Source organism: Halichoerus grypus, chromosome X, assembly GCF_964656455.1.
Source record: "Halichoerus grypus chromosome X, mHalGry1.hap1.1, whole genome shotgun sequence".
Classification (NCBI taxonomy): Eukaryota; Metazoa; Chordata; class Mammalia; order Carnivora; family Phocidae; genus Halichoerus; species Halichoerus grypus.
This window is the reverse complement of record NC_135727.1, coordinates 98,851,474-98,868,418: the sequence shown is the minus strand read 5'-3', so window position 1 is coordinate 98,868,418 and position 16,945 is coordinate 98,851,474. Positions and strand designations below refer to the sequence as shown.

The following is a 16,945-nucleotide window of genomic DNA, read 5'->3' as shown; positions in this document are numbered from 1 at the left end:
TCTGCCCATTTTTTGACTTGATTATTTGTTTATTGGATGTTGAGTTTGAGAAGTTCTTTATAGATCTTGGAAATCAGCCCTTTGTCTGTAGTGTCATTTGCAAATATCTTCTCCCATTCTGTGGGCTGCCTCTTTGTTTATGCTTTTAATATTTGTAGAATTTGTAGTGATTTTTCCCCCAAACTTCTTGTTGTAATTTGTGTTTTCTCTCTGTTTTTCCAGATCAGTCCAGCTAGAGGTTCATCAATTTTATTGATCTTCTCAAAGAGCAAGTTTTTGGATTCATTGATTTTTCTCTGGGTTTTGTTATTTTGGGTTTTTTTTTTTTTTTTTTTGGTCTTAGTGATTTTGACTCTGATCTTATTTCCTTTCTTCTACTGACTTTGGGTTCAATTTTCTCTTGCTTTTCCAGTTTCTTAAACAAGAAGCTGAAGTCATGGATTTGAGACCTTTCCTCTTTTCTAATATAAGCATTCAATGCTATACATTATCCCCTAAATACTGTTTTAGCTGCTTTTCCAAATTTTTAGTATGTTGTCTTCATTTTCATTCAGTTCAAAATTCTTTTTAACTTCACTTTTGGTTTTTTTCCTTAACCATGGGTGATTTAGAAGTGTGTTATTTTCTTTCCAAATAGTTGGGGGATTTTTCAGAGATCTTTATCTTATTGATTTCTAAATTAATTTCTTTGTGGGAAGAATATACTGTATATGACATGAATTCCTATTGAGATTTTATAACCCAGAATGTGGTCTTGGCAAATCTTCCATGTGTGCTAGAAAAGAATATATATTTTGTTCTTGTTGAGTAGAATGTTCTATGTATATCAACACTGATAATGTTCAAAATTTCTATATCCTTAACTAACTTTATCAATACTTGTTTTATCAATTCAAAGAGTCTTTTTGAAATCTCCAGCTATGGGTCTAGACTTGTCAAATTCTCCTTGAAGTTCTGTCAGTTTTGCTTCATGTATTTTGAAGCTCTTTTCTTAAGTGCCCGTGTGATAAATTGAGCCCTTTTTCATTGTGAAATGACCTTCTTTATCCCTAGTAATATTCTGTGCTCTGAAATGTACTTTGTTTAATGTTAATATAACTACTCCAGTTCTTTTGACTAGTGTTAGTATATCTTTTTTTATCCTTTTACTTTTAACCTATTTGTGTCTTTATATGTAAAGTGTGTTTCTTATATTCAGGATACAGGTGGGTCCTGCTTTATTTTTTCCAATTTGACAATCTCAGCATTTTAACTGGGGTATTTAGACCACTTACATTTATTTATTTTTTTAAATATTTATTTATTTGAGAGAGAGAGCACGCGCATAAGCAGGGGGAGGAGGAGAGGGAGAAGCAGACTCCCCACTGAGCAGGGAGCCCAGTGCGGGCTCCATCCCAGGACCCTGAGATCATGACCTGAGCCAAAGGCAGACACTTAAGTGAATGAGCCACCCAGGCGCCCCTAGACCACTTACATTTAATATGACTATTCATATGGTTAGGTATAAATCTATTATTTTGCAGTGTTTTCTATTTGTCCCACCTAACCATTATTCCTTTTTTCTGACTTATTTTTGATTATTTTTTATGATTTTTGGCCTATTAGCTGTAATTCTTTGGCCTATTAGCTCTAATTCTTTGTGATTTTATTGGTTGCTTTAGGATTGATGTATACATTTTTTTTTAACATTCTTAGTTTATTGATCCTCTCATGAAAAATCTGCACAACCACCACAGATAAAGCCACTGCAGCATCTTTACTCCTTGTGTTGTCCAATCTCCAGCACCAACATTGGCTTTTGCAGTCCCCCTGACTTTCTTCATTCTGTTCTTGTGTTCCTTTCATTGTTTTCTTGATGTCTTTTTCTTCTCATACAGGCCATGTCTTGCAAGTCTGTGTTTGGGTTCATTTTTCTTTGTATAATCCAAGGAATCATAAATGATGCCAAAGCTGGTTGTCTTGCAACCACCAAAATGGGTTCTGAATCCAAACACAAATACGACATCTGGTGTGGTCTTGTACATTTTGGCTAGTTTTTCCTGAATTTCTGTCTTAGGTACTGTTGCCTTTCCAGGGTGAAGAACAACAATGACCATCTGTTTCCACTGAAGTAGTCAGTTAGTCATGAACTTCCTGGTCCGGATAGTTACTGTGTTGTTCATGATGGCGGCCAAGCTTCAAGCAGCCGGGGAGGAAGAGAGCTGATGTATACATTTTTAACTTACCAAGATCTACCAGGATAGTATACCACCTCACTATTATTATAAGCACCTTATAATAGTATACAGTACTTCCGTTTCTCCATTTCTAGCCTTTCTTCTTTTGTTTTACACATTTTATTTTTTGTATGCTTTAAACACCACATTACATTGTTGTTATTTTTGTTTAAACAGTCCTATTTTAAAGACATTTAAATAATAAGAAAAAATCTTCTATTTACCCAAGTATTTATTTCTAATACCCTTCATTCCTTTATGCAGATCCATATTTCCATCTGGTATCATTTTATTTCTTTCTGAAGTACTTATTTCAACATTTTTCTTGGTATAATTTTGCTGGTGATGAATTCTTCCAGCTTTTGTGTGTCTGAAAAATTATTTCACCTTTGTTTTTGAAAGATATCTTTGCTGCTATAGAATTCTAGGTTGACAGTTTTTAAATTTCTGTATTTTAAAGATGTCTCTCCTTTCTCTTCTTGCTTGTATTTCTAATGAGAAATATGTCATTCTTATCTTTATTCCTCTACATATAATATTTCTGTTTTCTCTGTCAGCTCTTAAGATTTTTCATCATTAGTTTTGAGCAATTTGATTATGATATGCTTTGGTGTACTTTTCTTCATATTTTGCTTGGGGTTTGTTGAGCTTCTTGAATATGTAGGCTTAATGATTGCACAAAATTTGGGAAATTCAAGCTAATATTTCTGTCCCACCCATTTTGGTTTTTTTATTGCAGACTTTCCTGTCCCACCCTTCCTTGGTTTCTTTTATTGCAGAATGGCATTTAGAAATTAGGGCTTGTGCCCTAGGGGTGCTCATTTGGTACTGGGATGGCATTGCTTCTAGGCCTTCCCAGTGGTTAGGACATACATGTAAACATATACTAACTATGCAAACACATATATCAATATCTTGTCTTTTTTCATTCTTTCATCTTTCTGTCTTCCTTTCTCCCTTCTTATCTATCTGCCATCTATCTATCTATCAAGTCATGAGCTCATACTGAACCTCTGATTCTAATCCAACACCACATGGTTCATTCCAGTCCTTTCTCTAATGGTGAGAAACCTGGCTCTCATTATCTATAATATATGTAAATATATTTACTTCTTTAATCCTGGTATACACTAAAGTAGAATCAGAATTGCTAACCCAAACCCTTGAGAGAAACATTTACTGGCTAGAGTATAGTTCTCCGTACAGTTCTTTTTTTAAAAGATTTTATTTATTTATTTGAGAGAGCAGGAGAGAGAGAGAGAGAGAGAGAGAGAGAGAGCGCACAAGCTGGGTGAGGGACAGAGGGAGAAGCAACACTTCCCACTGAGCAGGGAGCCTGATGTGGGGCTTTATCCCAACACTCTGGGATCATGACCTAAGCCAAAGGCAGACACTTTTTTTTAAATTTTATTTTATTATGTTATGTTAATCACCATACATTACATCATTAGTTTTTGATGTAGTGTTCCATGATTCATTGTTTTCGTATAACACCCAGGGCTCCATGCAGTATGTGCCCTCCTTAATACCCATCACCAGGCTAACCCATCCCCCCCACCCCCCTCCCCTCTAAAACCCTCAGTTTGTTTCTCAGAGTCCATAGTCTCTCATGGTTCATCTCTCTCTCCAATTTCCCCCCCTTCATTTTTTCCTTCCTTCTCCTAATGTCCTCCATGCTATTCCTTATGTTCCACAAATAAGTGAAACCATATGATAATTGGCTTTCTCTGCTTGACTTATTTCACTTAGCATAATCTCCTCCAGTCCCATCCATGTTGATGTAAAAGTTGGGTATTCATCCTTTCTGATGGCCGAGTAATATTCCATTGTATATATGGGCCACATCTTCTTTATCCACTTGTCTGTTGAAGGGCATCTCGGCTCTTTCCACAGTTTGGCTATTGTGGACATTGCTGCTATGAACATTGGGGTGCATAGCAGACACTTAACTGACTGAGCCACCCAGGCGCCCCAGTTCTTTTTTTTGTCTTAAATCAAGATATTGTTTTCCACGATTACTAAGACTAGTTCTTTTCTTCCCCATTCCATTCAGTGTGGTTACTTATTCACTTGTGATACAATTGGGTTGTTTTGTTAGTGTTTGGATTTCATTCTGCTGTCTTCCCTTAAAGCACACACATCTTGGTTGATTGTAACTATTTATATTGTTCATATGTGAAGCCCTTTTTGTCCCTCTGTTCCCTTGAAGAATTTCTGATTTGTATCAGAAAATAGAAGCTTTTCTTTGCATTTCCTTCCTCCCATGGTTTTGAGTGAAGCAAAAATAAATTTATAACGGAATGCAGGTAAGGACTTTTCCCAATGTGTCTGGTACTCCAAGTACATTTTTTCTAATATCTAATCTTCATCCCGTGAGTGTTAGATTCCTACAGCCATTGCCTCCTCTTCCTTTAAATATCTCTTTTCATAGAGCACTCTTCCATATGTTCTGAAATGTCCTTAATTTGTAGCTTGAGCTGAGATTTTTTCACTGAAGTGTAATTATCTGCATTTTATCTTTATCTTGTCGAGTTTAAAAATACAACAAAACTGGTGGTACATTCATGATACATAGTCAATTGAGGACAGTTATTTTTTCTTAACTGCATTTGGTATCATGTGTGCCGAAGAAACTTGGTTTAAAGAAAGAAGATAACTGTGGATAGTTTTCAAGTGGCATGAAAAATCAAACTTGCGGCTGTGGTGGAGAACCCCTGTGTTTGGTCTCAGATGCAACTTCGACTTTTTAAATTGTTAAACACAAACTATCAAGTTGGACTCAGTGGCCTGGAAGGATCAGTCTCGAGTATCCCAAAGGCCTTTCTTACTCTCTGCCTTCCACAAATGTCTGCCCCACTGAGGCACCAGTGAACACATTCTTCTTTTCATCTGCTCTGTTGTTGTTTTTGTAGTTCCGCAAATCTTTGTGAGAGACCAACATTCCTCTGGATTATCTCTTGGAAGTCAAATTTCCACTAGGGCCTTTACATCAAATTGCTCTTCTCACAGGCTCTTGGGTACCAGATTTCCTTCCAAAAAGGCAGGTTACCGGATATGCACTTCTACTGCCCTTTATTTCCCCAAGTCCTCTCTGATTTATAGTGTGTATCTGGGGGTAAGAGCACAAAGGCAATGAGAAGCCAATGCCGTTATCAGCAGATAACAGCTTCCGAATAATCCCAGCCCTTATCTGCCTGTTAAACTGGACAAGTGGTGCTTTGGCCACTTGGGTCAGCTGCCTGCAAATGAAGTAGTCTGTACCTTTCAGATGCTTGTCCCTTTACTTCCTTAATACTGCGAATGGTCCACTGGGAGAGGAGAAAAATAATCTTAACTCTGAGGTCTTATTTGAAAAATAATATTGAGATCCTGACATACTTTGTTTTAATTTCTTTACAACACCAGTAGACTCAGGTAGAAAAAATGAACGGCATTGCTTACTCTAGATTATTTTGCATGTGGAACTGTTGATATTCAGAAAGCTTAGTTACTTTTTAGTTTCTATCACATAATCTTAAACTGAAGTGCTTGTTTTTTTAATTGCTGTAACTCTTGTCTGTTGGATGTAGGTCAGTGTTGGGGCTGATGAATTTCTTGAGTAGCTTTGGAACTCAAAGCCTGTGCAGCATTGGTATCAACTGGGACTAGCTGGAAATGAAAAATACTCGGGTCTGACCCCAGACCTCTTGAATCAATTTTCATTGTTCACAAGATCTCTAGGGATTCATGAGCACAGTAAAGTTTGAGAATCCCCAACCTAGAAGATGGGCAATTTGTTTAGGAATCAGGACATCTAGAATTTATTCCTGGTTCTTTTCTTTTCTTTTTGTTTTTCTCACATTTAAAAACTGATTTGTAGCTGGGTTTTTCCAGGCTCACAGGAGATGAGCAGAGGGGCCATTTAGATATGATGTCTGAAGAGACACTTTTGAACTCCTCAGGGAAAAGCACATAACTAAAGATTTGGCATTGTTAGTGACTTACTCTGCCTACCCACTAAAGTACCTTTTGATACCTTCAGGCAAGGATCTCTTAGTGATATAGTGAATCCTCATTATTCATGGATTCTATATTTGCAAATTTGCCTACTTGCTAAAATCCATTTGTAACCCCCAAATCACTACGGCCTTTGCAGTCATGCACAGAGTAGCAAAAAACTTGAGTCACCTGATGCATACATTCCCAGTTGAGGTTGAACATGGCAATGTTCTGCCTTCTTTTTTAAACGCTCATACTGCAAACAAGTATCCTTCCCATGGTCTATTTAGTGTCACATTATTCACATTTTTGTGCTTTTGGTCGCTGATTGTAGTGCTTAGAATGGCCCCCAAATGTAGTGCTCAAGGGCCGGCTAGTGTTGCCAAGGGTAAGAAGGCTGTGTGTGATGTGCTTTGTGGAGAAAATACATGTGTTAGATAAACTTAAATGAAACATGAGTTATAGTGATTTGGGCCATGAGTTTGTGTTAATGAGCCAACAATATATATTAAATAGGTGTCTCTCAACAGACACACACATAAAGGAAGGTTACATGTTGACTGGTTGACAAAATTGTGTGACCCAAAGTTCTCAGGAATCTAACTCTGTATTTCCACTAGGAGCAGTAGGTCTGTGTCAATTCAATGTTTGTGGTGACTTTATAGAACATAAGTGCTGTGAATAATGAGAATCAACCATATGGGGATTTTTTTTGTTTTTTTGTTGTTAAAGATTTTATTTATTTATTTTAGAGACAGTGTGTGAGCAAGCTGGCATGGGGGGCAGGGGGAGAGCAGAGGAGGAGGGAGAGAGAATCTGAAGCAAACTCCCCACTGAGTGTGCAGCCCAATGCAGGGCTTGATCCCATGACTGCGAGATCATGACTTGAGCCCAAACCAAGAGTCAGACACTTAACTGACTGAGCCACCCAGACACCCCTCAACTGTATGTTTAAAAAACAATTAGACTAGCATCCTGACTGGGCATCATTGTCTTCTTTATGGATGATGAGGAGATGAGTTATAAGAAATTTGGTTGTGGGGTCCCTGGGTGGCGAAGTTGGTTAAGCGTTCTTCTCTTGGTTTTGGCTCAGGTGATGATCTCCATGCTCAGCGTGGAGTCTGCTTAAGACTTTCTCTCCCTCTCCCCCTGGAGCTCTCTCTCTCTCTCTCTCTTTCAAATAAATAAATCTTAAAAAAAAAATGAGTTGTACTCTGTGAACACAAACTCAAATAAAGATACCTGGTAATTTACAAAAAAAAATTTACTTTACCAATATTTGGAGGCTTTCTTGGAATTGAAACAATATGATAGGGAGGCTTTTCTCTTCCTCTAGGTGAGGTTGCATTTTTTTAGGCATGGCATGTGAAATAATTGTACTCCAGTTGCTTTTAGACCACCAATTTTTTGTGTGTTAAGCTCATTTTCTTTTGGCTCTGTGTCTTCTTTTTCAGCCAACCTTGTTGCATAAATATTATTGAAATCTATGTCCTGCCCTCCTGGATCCATGATCCTTGTGGCTGTGTCAGTCCAGGTCCACATCTTGTATTTCCTGGATCCTAGACTAATGTTCCAACTGCTCTTACCTCCACACCCCACCCTCCAGTACAGCCCACTTTCTACTACAGCAGATCTGATTCTATCCCACCACTGTGTGAAATTGCTCAGTGGCTCCTAGTTACCTTGGGATAAAGTTCTCAATACTCTGAGATGACCTCTGACTTCCTTGCCACTGTGCTTGAAGATCCCTGACCTCTTGAAGCTCTCCCACCCCTGTGCCTTTGAATGATCAGTCCCTCTGCTTCCCTTTCTTCTTCATCTACCAAGCAGTCGCCTCTAGGTCTAAGATGCTGAAAGTTACCTTTTGTATTGGGATTGTAGATTAAAAAATTTTTTTTTTCCTCCCTCCATTAGGCAGTGAGAACCATGATGGAAAGGAACGATTTTGTTCAGTTCGGTGTGACTAGTGCCTTTTCTAGGAGTGTATGGCCATGAGGTCACTGGAAGTATTGAGTAAATGAGAATTTAGGGGTGAGTCTGATCTGATTAGTGTCATAATAGACTGGTTTTGTATCAATAGCCCTGATCTGTGCCAGTTCTGATATCACTAATCTTCAGGAAAATCCAGTGTAGAATACATAATGAATGTTTAATCATAGAAAATACAAAAAAAATTGAGGGTGAAGAGATTAGCTATGAAGTACAATAGCAACTTGTTTTATGTGATCAGTTCTTTTAGAACAAGTGAGTGATGCTTAGTGTGGCATTTGTTAAGAAATAAAGAACATAGAATGAATTAATGCAATAAAATATTGATACCCTAGATTTTAATTCATCCTTTTCTTGATTCATACAATGAGTAATATATAGCAGTCAAAATAAATGAACTACTGCAATGAAGAACACCATGGGTGAATCTTATTAATATAACAAATGAAAATAGGTCCCTCAAGATTACATGATAGGTATATATCGACTTTCAATGCAAGATTCCAGATAGTGGTTACCTTGGGAGGAGGGAGGAAGGGGATAGGGATAATCACATTAATCACATAGAGAGATTGTTCATATTCTAGTATCTATGTTAGGTTGTGTGTGTGTGTGTGTGTGTGTGTGTGTGTGTTTATATAATAACCACAAACAAGGCTGTGAAGAGTAGCATGAGCCAAAGATTTTGATTAATATGACTTATCCAATTCTCTTTACCTGAGTTCCACACTTCTAAAAAAATCCCTATTTGGAAATGTTAGGGGAGCCTCCACCCCTTTATCCTCTCTTAAAGTGAACCAAGCACATATGTAAGAATTCTTAAGTATTACATATGGGGAAGAAAGCAAATAAAATGACCAAACATAAAATGTAATATTAATGGTAAATTCAAAGACAATAGGCATTATGAAAATGAGAAAATAATGGGAACAATGCACCAATGGCCCATCTTGTTTGAGTCAATCGAGTACTGGAGATGTGGAGATGAATTACAATCAGCTTTAATGGAGTCCCCCATTTTGTGGTGCTTGTATTAGCTTGTCCTACATTTTCTTGGCAGCAGGAAGAAAGCACAGGGCACTACTGAAAGAAAAGCAACTCTGTGAGGCCCGTGAGAAAAATATGCATCCTATCTCTTCCTGTGGCGCACCACAGAAAAAGACCCTTGTCTTCCAGTTTTATGAGAAATGCCCTCTGTTGGAAAATGATTTTGTTTTGCATTTCTCCCAAGAGCACTCACTCTCATGCTCAATTTCTCGTCAGTCGCGCCTTCCCTTTTCTGCTAGAATCCTTGAAATCGCTTTCTAGTAGCAGTTGGTGCAAGACAATGTGCATTTATTTTGGTGGCAGCCTTTTCTAGTTTTCATGCCAGAATGTCTGCCTTCACAATGAGCTAGTTTTAAGGCACTTTAGATTTCAGCTGATTCCCAGTATCAGATGTGAACAGACAAAATTCTATGTGAATTCTCTCTTTTGGCAGAAGCTTTAGTTACCCTCTTGGTGGAGTCCAAAGAAAGGAGTCGAGGGTTGCTTGGATTCCTAAGTCATTAAAACAAAACAAAACAAAACAAAAACTCTATCATGAGGGTCTCCTGGTCTCCTTGGTGATGTGACCATTTTCCTCCTGGAAGAGCTATTCCATGTATTTCTAGTAACAGCAGGAGAGGCTAGATATTTGGGTAAGCTGTGTACCCAGCTGGAAAGCCTAAGTACACAAAGGCTCTTAAACTTCCCTTGATCTCATTTTTTTTCTCCCCAACCCCCTACTTTCTTGTTTTGTAAAGCAGAGAAATGGAAGGCCCACTTGTGAAAAGCACCTCACTTAAGGCTCAAGCCCCCCCCCCCCCCCCCCCCGCCCAACTTCTCTTCTGTGGCCCTTTGTTCTGTTTCTTCCATCTGCAAGGGAAGCTCTTAAGCTCCGCCAGCTGTTTGTCACTTCCAGAGATACGATGCTCTTCCTGTCACGTCTGTCCAACCCCGCCAAGAGTGGCATCTTACTGTTCGATGACCTATAAATAGGAGGCCCAAGTATAATTTAACCATGTTTGTGTGTTGCCCCAGCCCCGTTCCTTTTGTCTCTGCAGCTAGCAAGTGTCAGAGACTTATTACCTGAATGAATTTGGGGGGATTTCGAGCTAAAAGTGATACTCTTTTTGCCCAATTAGCAGGAAAGCTAATTATGCTTTGTGTGCTTTCTTTTCTTTTCTTTCTTTCTTTCTTTCTTTTTTTTTGATTCTCTGCCATGGTCCTTTATTTGCTATAGTTTGTTGAAATCACGGTGAGAGGAAATTCGCTTTGTGTGCTTTCTAATAGCAATAGGTATCATCTCTACATTATCTCCCATCTCCCAGGCCAGCCTGGGCTGTCCCCATCCCAGCACTAGAGTTCCCAGAAGCGGTGCACGTGCATGCCTCACGCCTCTGTCTACAGGATGTTGGCCAGAGTCCCACTAGTCAAAAGCAGTCACATCACCAAGCCCAGAGTTGTTGTGAGACAGGATATGACACAAGGGCTTGGGTAGGAGGTGTGACTTCACTGGGGCTGTTACTGTAATAGTCTCCCACAGTGGACTTTTGAGTTGCCAGATGCTTTCAGTAAAATGGAAGCAGAGCTGCTGGTTGCTGGGATGAAGGAGGAGAGCTGAGGGTGGAGGAAAACCCAGTTTCTGTAGTGGCACGATGAATGGGCTTTCTGAATGAGAAATTCTAAGACAAGGGGATTTTTATGAAAAGTGTCTTTAGTATTAAAGCCCATTCACTTTTGTGAATCCTTGAGAAGAGAAGGCACCAAAGGCAGTGAATAAATGTAAAGACTAATAGATCAGTCTACATAAAAATGAAGAACTCTTATATGGCAAACACTGTGAATGAACAAGGAAAACACAGCTGGGGAAGTTATTGATAATACACAAAGGGGAAATATTCCTAAAAATTAACAAAGACAAATACGCCAATGGGAAAATCAGCAAAGGTCACAAAGAGGATATTTACAAAAGAAGAAATATCAATATGCACATGGCTGCCAATAAACATTTAAGAAAGCATTCGTTTTATCCAGTAATCAAAGAAAGGCAAACAAATATAAATTTCTAACAAATGTCAACTGCTGCTATATTTTCCTAGCACTTCTAGAAGAGAAGGGTAAGGGAATGCAGAGACGGGTAGAGGGAGTTGCAGTTCTAGAGAGGGCCTCTCTCCGGGGTGGTGCCATGGGAGCAGAAGCCCAGATGAAGTGAGGGCACAGGCCACGTGCTCTAGAAGCATTCCAGGCTGAGGTAAGAGTGATGCTGAGGTCCTGAGGTGGAAGGAAGCAGTGGGAAAGCCAGCTAGTGTGTGGCTGTAGCCACCTGAGTGAGGGAGTAGTAGAGAATATGTTGAGATATGTGTATCTATATCTATATCTATATATATGTTGAGATATATAGATATATATGAGGCAATCAGACACATTGTGTGATTAAAAAAAAAACGAATGTCAGAGCCTACAAAATGGGAGAAATTTTTGCAAACCGTGTATCTGAAAAGGGACCTGTATCAAGAATATATGAGTAGCTTTTAGAAGTCAATAGTAGAAAGGCAAATAATACAATTAAAAAATGGGCAAAGGGTCTGAATAGACCTTTCTCCAAAGCAGATACCCAAAAGGCCAATAAGTACATGAAAAAGGCTTGATATCATTAGCCATTAGGAAAATGCAAATCAAAATAATGCTGAGATCCCACTTCCCATCCACTAGAATGTCTATAATAAAAAAGACAGAAATACCAAGTGTTGGCAAGGATGTAGAGAAATTGGAATCCTCCTATATTGCTGGTAAAAATGCAAAATGGTGCAGCCACTGTGGAACACAGTCTGGCAGTTCCTCCAACACTTAAACATGGAGTTACCATGTGATCAGGCAATTCCACTCATATACATATGCCCGAGAGAACTGAAAATGTACTTCCGGGGCACCTGGGTGGCTCAGTTGGTTAAGTGTCTGACTTGGTTTCAGCTGACGTCATGATCTCATGGGTTGTGGGGTTACTCAGCGGGGAGTCTGCTTGAAATATTCTCTCCCCCTGCTCCTCCCCCTGCTCACGCTCCCTCCTCTCTCTCACTGTCTCTCTCTAAAAATAAATATTAAAAAAAGAAAACGTACTTCCACACAAAAACTTGGGCAAGAACATTCACAGCAGCATTATTCATAATAGCCAAATAGTGTAAACAACCCCAATGTTTATCAACTGATGGATGGATAAATAATATGTGATATATACATGCAATGGAATATTATTTGGCAATTAAAATGAATGAAGTACTGATTCATGGTACAACACAGATGAACCTTGAAAACATTATACTAAGTGAAGAAAGCCAGTTGTAAAAGACCATATATTGTATGATTCCATTTCTATAAATTGTCCAAAATAGGCAAATCTATAGAGATAGAAGGTAGATTAGTGTTTGCCTAGAGTTGGGAGGATGGGGAGATTTGGGTGCAACAACTAAGGGGTGTGAGGTTTCTTTAATGTTGCTTTAAAAATATCCATATCTTATTATGCATTTAATGAATCTTTTTAAAAAGGAAATATAAATAGGAATGTTTTAGAAAAATCAGTGATAAATGGAGAATAGAATTCCAAACAGGCAGCACCTAGCTCAGCTGAGGAGGGGGAGGGGTAGTCGGAAAATGTGCAAGATAAAGCATTAGTTGACTTTGGTCTTGGTACCGGTAAGAGCCAGAGCTATAGCCTTCTGCAAGGTATTAGTTCGGAGGTTTTAGGTAGATCTTTTGGACCAGGAATCTGGAATCCAAAGTCCATGATACTGGTAGTCTACAACCTAGAGATGATGAATGCAGAAAAAGACATCTGCCCCCAACATTTCTCTGTCATAAGAGAAGACCCTTTGTGAAGATGCACCTAAACTGGAGCTCGGAATATGTTTTTTGCCTAGTGGAAGCATTTATTTTTTATTTCTTATTGAAATTCAATTTTGTTAACATATAGTGTATGATTAGTTTCAAGGGTAGAATTTAGTGATTCATCAGTTGCATATAACACCCAGTGCTCATTACTTCAAGTGCCCTCCTTAATGCCCAACACCCATTTACCCCATCTCCCCACCCACCACCCCTCCAGCAACCCTCAGTTTGTTCCCTATAGTTAAGAGTCTCTTACGGCTTGCCTCCCTCTGTTTTTTATTTTTCCTTCCCTTCCCCTATGTTCATCTGTTTTGTTTCTTAAATTCCACATATGATTGAAATTTTTAAATTATTAAGTTTTTCATACTATCAGTTTTATTGTAAATCTATTGTGATTAGACATCTAAGACCATTTATAACATTGCATGAGGCAATGTGTCCAGGTTTCAAATAAATGATTTAGAAGTGATCTTTTGGGAAGCCAGCTTTTTTTGTGAGATAGAACTAGCTACAGTTCAGAGCTCCTCTCTGAGTCTTGGTATGGATATAGGTAAGAACAGCCTGAGAAAATAAGATAAGGAGCTCCAGTTCTTGTAGATTCATGCATAGTCAAATAGGCTACTTCATGGCATTAGAGAATTTAAGTGTGGGTTTTTGAATGAAAGCATTAGCAAGCTGAACATATTTGAAGTGTTGCTGGTGAATATTATTTAGAGCTCTCTCGACACAACTGTATTTAGGAGTTGCACGTATGAAAACATAGCTCCAATGTTCTGGGAGCTAAGGTTGGAGTCTGCACTTTAGCTTGTTAAATGTGATTTGCATGCAGTCGACATCTCAGGACTCTCGTGTATGATGAATTTCATTAATCCAGTGATTTGTAAAAAGAGTTTGAATTAAACCCTTCTTCATGCTCCAGAGACTGTATTGGGCTGTTCTGTATTGGTTGCCACAGTTTCTCCAAGTGTAGCAATGTAAAAAGGAAAAGAGACATAGGAATGAAAGATAATCCAGAGACCTGAAGGTACAATATTGCAGATCCTAAACCAGGGAGAAATAAGGAAGCTTTATTTCGATGTCTCACTTAGAATAACTGCTTTTTCCCTCTAGTTTTGTGAAGACAAACAATTAGACTCACATGCTTCAGTTTCTTTCTCTGTAATAGTAATTTTCAATTAGATTGTTGGCCTTACGTGTCTGGAGAGCTCATAAAACTGCAGATACCTGGACCCCACCCCTAGAACTTCTGGGTCAGTACGGGCACGCTGGGGCCAGAGAATTTGCATTTCTAGCAAGCACCCATGCAATGCTGCTGAACAACCCCACTGTTAATAGCATTCATCTTTAAAACTTAGAAAGCCACTTTCAACTCTACTATTCTGCAATTCTGTGATTTCATGTTCTGACATCTGAGGCATATGTTTAGGACCAGAAGTGAGCACTGATCCCTGAATTGCAAGTCTTTAGGGACTCACTTTCTTCCTGACCCTCCCTGCAGAAACCAGATCAGAGCCGTGCTTAGTGTCTACAAAAGGACTGGGTTTTGCTAATTTTACTTTTGAGAGAAAAAGGTGGGGAAGAGAAGCCAATTCTGAATTGGAACTAAGATTACCAAGTGAGTCTCAAATGGCTTCAAAGCTCAATCTTTTTGTTTCCTAAGTATCCCCAACCTCTGGCATCTCCTGAATCTTCACTGACTTAGCCTGCCCATCCCTGGTGGGGAAGGATCCCAGCCTTTAGGAAATTCAGGAGAAATGGAGGAATAAAGCAAAGGGAGGAAAGATGAAGAGGGCAGAGGGTTGTAAGAAGTAAGTCAAAGTAAATTGGGGACACTAAGCTCTTAGTTCTTTTAAATATTTGTTCCTTATAGGCAATTCACACTTCCAGGAAAGTTCCAGAGATGCCATTTAGGGAGAACAAAGTAGGGTATATTTTATTATTTACTATGTCTTTATTGCATTTTAGTTTTGAATTTTTTCATATCTTATTCATTCATTTAATTGTACCAGCCATACATAATTAAATGATTAGAAATTACTCCCAGAGAAAAATCCCCACAATCCCATTAATCAGAGATAACTTCCTTTAACTTAATATAGCCTTCCATGCATTTTTCTAATATTAGTATCCTTATTTTCTACACAGATGGAGTCCTGCTACCCAATAATTTAACCACCTTTTTTTTCATTAACTTTATTGCAGATACTTTTCCATTTCACTCAATACATGCCATAGGACTCCATTGCATGAATATACCATCCTCTAGTAACCAGTGCTCCATGATACTTTTGTTCCCTGTTTTTGCCTTTAAACAATGTGATGACCTTTCTTGTGTGCATGTTTTTGCCTGTGTGTCCAGTTAATTTCCAAGAATAAATCCTTAGAAGCGGAATCCTGGGTCAGAGGATATACACTCTGTGAACGATTTTGATACCCATGGAGAAATGTTGGGCCTGTTTACACACTCTCTCAGCAGTGTCTGATTAGTAATCTGCATGTTTCAAAATGAGTTTTTATTCTTTTTAAGAGGCTACTTCATGGCATTAGAGAATTTAAGTGTGGGTTTTTGAATGAAAGCATTAGCAAGCTGAACATATTTGAAGTGTTGCTGGTGAATATTATTTAGAGCTCTCTCGACACAACTGTATTTAGGAGTTGCACGTATGAAAATATCTTTCCTCAAATGCTATTTGATGTTTATTCTTGCACTTGAAAAGCTCATGCAGCCAAATATCTGTTCACACATACATTTCAAGACTATATTCAGTTTTGATCTCCCGTTTTAAACATCTTTTAGAATTAATGGATTTCTGTGCATGGTGCTTGGCATACAGCTTTTTTTTTTTTTAAATTAAAGTTAGAAAAAAATTCAGGCACCTCTGTTTCCTACAACGGGACAGAGAACCCTTTGAAAAAATACTTCTTTATCTTCTGAGTGGAGGCAGGGACGTATTCCTTGGAAAGGAAAAACTTGGAATTCTAAAGCCGTTCTTGCCAATTCCTGCAAATTCAGCCCTCAGATTTCACACCAGTTTATTAACAAAGACACGGATGTCTGAAATGATGGAGAGAAGGGTGGACACGGCAAGAAAGAATGTTGCCATGTTATGTTAAATTTCCCTCTCGGACCTCAAAAATGCCCCCTTTGCCAGAACTGGATAAAGTTCCGTTATAAAAATAAGAGGCAGTGCAGAAAATCTGAGGGATGTGTGTCCCTGAAAATATGCAACTGGCATCCTGAAGAAAGCTTTATCTGATTCTGAATTATTTTGGTTCATACAATTGCCAATTTCTTTTTTAGTTTCTCTTTGGAGCTTTTATAGAAACTGGTTCAATGTTTTATTTAACAAACATTTTTGAGGCATGTTCTGTGCCATAGCCATTGTCGTAAGCATCCTATAAATATTAACTGATTTAATACACACTATCTTGTAAGGTATGAGTACTAATATGAGCCCATTTTGCAAACGGGCAAACTGGGGCACAGGTCAGTTACATAAATTGTTCAGTACTCAGCCAGCGAGTGACAAAGCTGGTGGTCAAAATCAGGCAGCCTGACTCAAGTCTCTGTGCTCGTAATCACTTAGCTGTGCTGCCTGGTGTACGGAATTATACACACTTTGTCAAAGTGGTGATGGGTTTTAGGAAATGTTAACTTATATTTTTGACAGGAAGGAACTGGTCACCATTATTCTATGATCGACCATAGTTCTCACCCTTGGCTGCACATCAGAACCACTTGCGAAGCTCTTCAAGCTCACATATCTCCTGGCCCGGTAAATCAGTGAGCCCCAGGCATTAGAATCTTTGAAAGCTGCCCAGGTGATTCCAGTGTGCAGCCAAGGTTGAGAAGTTCT

General features: G+C 38.7%; 1 protein-coding gene and 1 pseudogene across 1 annotated transcript in view; one reads left to right on the top strand and one right to left on the bottom strand.

Moving 5' to 3' along the window:
- The window catches only part of TSPAN7 (tetraspanin 7), a 123,554-nt gene that overhangs the window by 29,016 nt on the left and 77,593 nt on the right, over positions 1–16,945 (top strand). The window lies entirely within an intron of this gene.
- Positions 1,676–2,457, bottom strand: LOC118529549 (small ribosomal subunit protein eS24 pseudogene; annotated as a pseudogene).